At 40.0% G+C, this 6,993-nt stretch overlaps 1 long non-coding RNA gene across 1 annotated transcript; it reads right to left on the reverse strand.

Annotated features, from left to right (window-relative positions):
* Positions 1-1,627: 1,627 nt before the first annotated feature.
* LOC148923085 (uncharacterized) lies at positions 1,628-2,430 on the reverse strand. Its single transcript, XR_016132322.1, has 2 exons — positions 2,363-2,430; positions 1,628-1,906 (listed from the first exon to the last, which is right to left on the reverse strand). It is a non-coding gene; the product is annotated as an uncharacterized LOC148923085 (long non-coding RNA).
* Between the last annotated feature and the right edge of the window lie 4,563 nt (positions 2,431-6,993).

A 6,993-nucleotide genomic window follows, 5' to 3' on the forward strand; every position in this document is an offset into this window, starting at 1 on the left:
GAAGATCCCTACAGTCATGTGAAACTCGAAGGCCCCAGCACTCGATCCATTAAAGGACCCTAAGGAACCACTAAAAGTGGAACCAACCGACCCACCCGAGGTGGATCCACTAGTGAGCCCATGAGTGTTAACATACACCTAAGGGGTTGTTGATGAAGATGGAAAGAGCCCATGAGTTGGCATCATCGATGGAATCGATGAAGTATTGACCGGTCCAGTGGTCGCCATGATGGAGGAAATGATGGCGGCGGTGGTGGCCGGAGTGGTGGCAGTAGCAGTGTTGGATTTAGTCGACATCTCCAGCAAAGGTGATTAAAGTTTCAAAGTTTTAGTTTCAGTTTATTGGTCCAAATCCTTTCAAAGGCAAGTTTTATCTCGTCATGCGATTGTTGGTTTCTAGAATTACAAGATATAAACCGAGCGTAATACAACCCAAAAGAAGGAATACAAATGGAAAACTGAAACGAAATTACAACTTAAAATCGAAACAAATAAACCGTAAAAAACTGTTAGCCGAGTCGAGGAGTCCTCTTTCCACAAGACGAGACACGCCCCGGTCAAAGACCAATCGCCAAGATCCAAGTCAAAGAAAGACAAGGACACGGGCTCAAGGCTCACAGCAGGCGGCGGGGCGGGCGGCGGCGGCGAGCGCATGTGGGCTCTGTAGCCCATTTTAGTCCACTATAATTATTACATGTAATAATCCTTCTTATTAAATACTTAATTAATAATGTTGTAACTTCCAATGTGGGATAATTAACTCTCTTAATTATTCCCTAAGATTCTCTCATAGCTCATTTAGTTTGCAATTTTACACAACTTTAATTCGTTATTTCTCACTCACTGGGAATCGGATTTGAGAAAATGAATATACCACGTGTTAGAGTTTGTATACTAGAAATCACGTTTCGAGTGATTGAATACTGTAAAACTCTTATTTTATTTTCCAATGAATAAAACAGATTATTTTTGTCATAATGTTGTTATGTTTTACATTTAATGAATGTTAATGCATGTTTAAATGTATAAGTTAACTTAACAAAGTCTAAGTCTTTGTTTTAGTAGACCGGTTGTGGGCGTCGTCTTTAAGGTAACACGGTCAGTTCTAAACAAAGAAAAAGATAAATTTCACAACCTAGTTGGAATTTGACTATCCATCGAGAAAGGTTGCAATGTCAGTCCGCATATTTCTAAGCCTTACTGAAATAAGATGACATTGGTGTGGTATAGCACTGAACGGATCTAACAGCAAGACTTGCCCTTATGCTATCTACTGAAAGGCGAGGTCTTGATAAATATTTGTTTCTTAACCAATGTAGGTTAGCATTGAGCATACGGTATTGATTATGCATTACTTTAACTTATCAAATAGTGCGGGTTTTTCGTAACCCAATGATCCTGATATATTGGGTAGTGGTGATCAATATCTAGCGGTGCTAGGATTGCTATTATATTGAATCGTGTGCGAGCTGAGTCTCGCTTGATAATGTCCTCAAGAGGAGCGCGAAACAAGGTTTTATTATTCGGAACCTAGTGTCACGCCCGTATTTTCTAAGGATAGAAAACACGGTTGATCGCGACTAGGGGATGATTAAAGAAACGGGGAAGAAAGGGGGAAACACACATCTTTGACCAAAATATTTAAATAATTGAAATAACTTAGAAAACAACATAGTATCATTTCAACAAAGTACCAATTCTAAGAAATAAAGACTAGAAAGTAGACAATTTTGAAAAGAGTTAGGTTCTCAATACTAAAACAATTTTAAAGAAAAGACACCTAGCGGAAGCGTTCAAGACACGGAAAATGCCGATTATGAAGACACGACACATCCAACAATATTAAGCCAAACATAAATAATCCATAAATTCTGCTCAACATCCTCCACGCCCGTCGTCGCTCAATCTGCACATTAAGAAAACAAATATGCAGGGCTGAGTACTTGATGCACTCAGTGGACACATGCCAAATCAGTTTGTCAAGCCATACCGAGTGATCTTGGGGGTTTTAAATGAAAAGAACCCAAGTCACTAAAAAGCATTTTCACATAAAGTTCGGTTGCAACCATCTTCCATCCACATCACCATCACCATATCTGAACATACATGACAAGGAACGTGGCCACGAACCAAGTCACTAGACCGGCCAACTCCAAAGAGATAGCGCACGATCTACTGGGTGTACACTAGTCCGAGCAGGGTTTGCGGCCCTACTGGGACCCGAATTCGATTAAACATACATGGCATAGCCACTTCAGATAGGTTCATTCAAACACAAAACATGGCAAGACAAACAAATTTTCACCTCCTTTCACATAAAATAGTATTTAGGACATAGTCCTTATTTAAAACGAAAGCCCACCTCACAAGCTTAGCTCCTCAATTCACTTTTCGTTTCCACCGCAAACAACGTGCACAAGTTCACCCTTTTTGAAAAGCATAATATGCAAAATTAGACTTTGCAAAATAAATTAATGTAAAACAATGCATGCATCCTATGTGTGTGCTCAATTTATCCTTCATCTTTATTATGACGAAAACCTACTTCTGCAAGATAAATCTCGATCCAACATCAGTTCGCGATTTATTTAAATTATCGGGCCGAAAGAGAAAAAAAAAAGAAATTAACTCCACTAAACAACCAAAAGTCCGACCATCACCAAAATACGCCCAACTGTCGACCCATTCAAACAAATAAACTAGCCCACTTCTAAACCCAATCTAATTATCAAAGCTCAAAGAAGTAAAAATAAAATACTCCTAATCCCATAGCAAAACTTGAACAGAGTAAACAATTAATTAAAAGAGTTTAACTTATATACTCCCAACCAAAACTCACGTACATACTCCCTACTCAACTCCATACACCAACTGCCAACCCACACCAACAATTAAGCTGGCCCATTTGTAACAAAAGCCCAGTAGGCCTATTATTACCAAAGAATTTAATAAGAGGCCCAATTGCACAAACTAAACGAAAAAAAAACAGTAGTCTAATATACTCCCAAACATCACACGTCTCTCTCCCAATTTTTTTTTATCTCAAAACATCTACGTTCTCTCTCTCTGAAACTCACCAAAACAGCTTCTCCCTCTGCCTCTCCTCTACAATACACAATTTTGCAAAACCTTAATCTCACTCTCATCTCTCTAATAAAATCTCAACTTATGAATTACAATTCCCCAATATAAAAAGCACAAAGCTGCCTCCATCTTTCTCCCTTCGGTTTCTCCTCACCGTCGGTAAAAGTCGCCGCCGCAAGCTCGGTTCGGAGCTGCTGTCCGACGCCACTGCCCAGCCCGTTCACGTCAGGTAAGCATCCATCTCCCTTTTGGGCATACAAGGGATTTTAAAGAATTTAAAATGAAGAGGAAACAAGAGAGCAACTTCTAATGGTGTTAAAGATTGAGACTTTATCAAGAAGAATCATTCCACAGTTTCGGATATTCAATTCGGTGGTCTACCGTGAATGTATGGAATTATAACATGGAATTGAAGAAAAGAAAATACCTTTAGGAGGAAGAAGATTTGCACAAGCAAAGGTATTATAAAATAATCTCGGCTTCCTCTGTGAAGAATCTTCACACTGTGATTTTGAATTATGGAGTCAACAATGGAGGTTTTCATATTTAAAAGAATGAGGAGGAATTACCTTCACAGAAGAGAAGAAAACTGGACTATTGTTGCGGAACGGATGATAATGAATGCAGTTGTGGAGAGGATATTATGTAGAGACTGATTTGTTTGTTAGAGAAGTTTTAGGGAGTGGAGAAGAACCCGTGTAGAATGAATGAATTTGGCAGAAGGAATATGTGTTGACCAACAATTTGACTGCAGAGTTTTAATTAGGAATTGGGAATAAATAGCTACAATAAAAGTAGCCCAATTGAATAAGTATAATTAGCTAGAGGAAGAATTAAAAAGATATTAGGTTCAAATATTTGGTTTACAATTTTGATTAAATTGTGGTGTTTTAATATAGTACTTTGGTGTTATTCCAAGTACTCGTAACCGAATGCCAACAATTTCTCATAGACGAATTTCACGTCAATCTCGTCGACTACTTTCACCACATAATCAACCCACAACAATTCAAACACTTAATATTTCTAATCGCAACCAATCAAAACAAATACGATATTTTGTTCAAGATCTATCACTCGTTCGTTCTCAAAACAAAATCTTAACATTAAAAGGTAATAATAAAAGCGGGTATCTACCCACCTTCACAAAAATTTCGTCCCGAAATTTGCTTAGATTATTCGAACAAAGAACTCTTCTCTCACCTACTTCATCCCAATAAAGTGGAGATCTACATTTCTTCCCATACAATGCCTCATACGGGGCCATATTAATAGTCGCCTGATAACTATTGTTGTAAGCAAACTCTATTAGTGGCAACACTTCCTCCCAACCTACTCCTCGATCTAGCACTACAGCTCTCAACATGTCCTCCAAGGTCTGTATCGTCCTCTCTATTTGTCCATCAGTCTGCGGGTGGAATGCAGTACTGAAATTCAACTAGGTGCCTAACTCTCGGTGCAGGCTCATCCAAAATCTAGATGTAAATTTCGAATCACGATCACATGTAATAGTCATCGGTACTCCATGTAAGTGTATGATCTCTCGCACATACATCTTTGACAACTTATTAGCTCCATAAGTATCACGTACCGACACAAAGTGGGCAGATTTTGTGAGACAATCAATAATCACCCAAATAACAGTGTTCCCTCGTTGAGATCTAGGTAATCCTGTCACGAAGTCCATTGCAACGTGCTCCCATTTCCATTCCGGAATCTCTAGTGGTTGCAGTCTCTCATAGGGTCGTTGATGTAGGGCTTTCACTTGTTGACATGCTAGACACCTCTCCACAAATGCCGCTACATGTTTTTTTTTTTTTTTTTTTCATGCCATTCCATCAAAACTGTCTATTCATATCTTGATACGTCTTGGTACTCCCCGGGTGCGCAGTATACAATGTTTCATGCGCTTCCCTCGTGATTTCATTTCTAAGTCCTTCGTCTTTAGGCACACACCACCTTCCCTTGAATGTGAGGCATTATCTGCCCCCCTCGTGAAAAATTCCTTGCTCTCCTGCTCTCACTTCCGAACGGATTTTCTCTAGTAAAGTATCGCGTCTTTGAGCTTCGACAATTCTAGCTCTTAGATCATGTTCCATCACCAAGGTGGCGATCCTTCCTTGTACTATCTCAGGCGCTCTCACGACTTCCAATCGCATCCTACTGAACTCTCATATTAAGTGCTCTTCATTTGTGAGGAAAATGTCCAATTGAGGTTGAGACTTTCTACTTAGAGAAACAGCCACTACGTTCGCCTTTCCTGGATGGTAGTTTATACCACAATCATAATCCTTCACCAACTCGAGCCACCTACGCTGGCGCATGTTCAAATCCTTTTGTTCAAAGAAGTACTTGAGGCTTTTGTGGTCCGTGTATATCTCACAGCGAACTCCATAAAGATGGTGTCTCCAAATCTTCAAGGCATGTACAACTGCTGCCAACTCCAGGTCATGCGTCGGGTAGTTCAACTCATGTGGCCTCAACTGCCTTGATGCATACGCAATCACTTTCCCATTTTGCATAAGTACACATCCCAGTCCAACCTTCGATGCATCAGTGTACACCACATAGTTAGTGCCGGGCTCCGACACAGCGAGAATCGGTGCGGTGGTCAACTTCTTCTTCAACAACTGGAAACTCACCTCACATTCCGGTGTCCAATTCACTTTGACTCCCTTCTTCAATTGTTGAGTCATTGGTCTCGCTATCTTTGAAAATCCCTCGATGAATCTCCGATAATATCCCGCCAGTCCTAAGAAACTCCGAATCTCGTTAGGTGTAGTCGGTGACTTCCATTGTTGTACAGCTTCCACCTTTGCAGGGTCCACTCGAATTCCATCCGCGGTCACTATGTGTCCAAGGAAAATCACTTCCTTAAGCCAAAACTCGCACTTGCTAAACTTAGCATAGAGTTTCTCGGCCCTTAGCGTCTCCAAGGTGGTCTTCAAATGTTCTTCATGTTCCTCCTCGTTCTTTGAGTAGATAAGTACATCGTCTATGAAGACCAGGACGAACTTGTTCAGGTATGGATGGAACACATGATTCATAAGATCCATAAATACAGCCGGGGCATTGATTAATCCGAAAGGCATCACTATAAACTCATAATGGTCATATCTAGTTCGGAATGTCGTCTTGGGTACATCTTCTCGTCAGACTCTGGTTGATGGTATTCAGATGTCAAATCCATTTTCACAAGAACATCAACTCCTCGAAGCTGATTAAACAAATCATCTATTCTCGATAGTGGAAACGTGTTCTAAAGTGTCATCTCGTTCAGCTCTCGATAATTTGTACACATCTCAGCATTCCGTCATTCTTCTTTGGAAATAGTATTGGTGTACCCCACGTTGGCACACTGAATTTGATGAAACCCAGGTCTTACTGGTCTTGCAGTTGCATCGTGAGTTCTTCCAACTCCTTAGTCATCATTTTGTATGTTGTCTTAGGTACTTAGGGTTGATCTTGGCTCCAAGTCAATTGTAAACTACGGCTGTCTATCTATCACTAAAGGTAATCCAACATGACTTCCCAACATATCATTGAATATTTCTTCCAACATTCCCTCCTTTTTCTTTCTATGCGAAAATTCTTATAATAATTTTCCTAGCTCTCTACTTTGGTTGAGGAGGTGGTGGTGCTACCAGGCATTCTTTCTTTCGATTGCTTTTCTTACTTGACATATCTCACCTCGAACGCTTCTCTCTTTGTTGATGGTATTTACCTTGTTATCATCCTTGTATATTCTCCACGATTGTTGTACTGTAGCAATGACATTTAGATACTTCACTTCTCGTGGTTCACCTAGTTTTATTCATCATCCTCGTATCGATCGATCAACTATTTTTACACAGATCTCTACACTGTATAAGACAATTAGGCCTATGTGCCTAAAATTTTCCTTAACAT

Source organism: Salvia hispanica, chromosome 6 (genome assembly GCF_029641045.1).
Source record: "Salvia hispanica isolate PSC_SH4W2 chromosome 6, Shi_PSC_v1, whole genome shotgun sequence".
NCBI classification, from domain to species: domain Eukaryota; kingdom Viridiplantae; phylum Streptophyta; class Magnoliopsida; order Lamiales; family Lamiaceae; genus Salvia; species Salvia hispanica.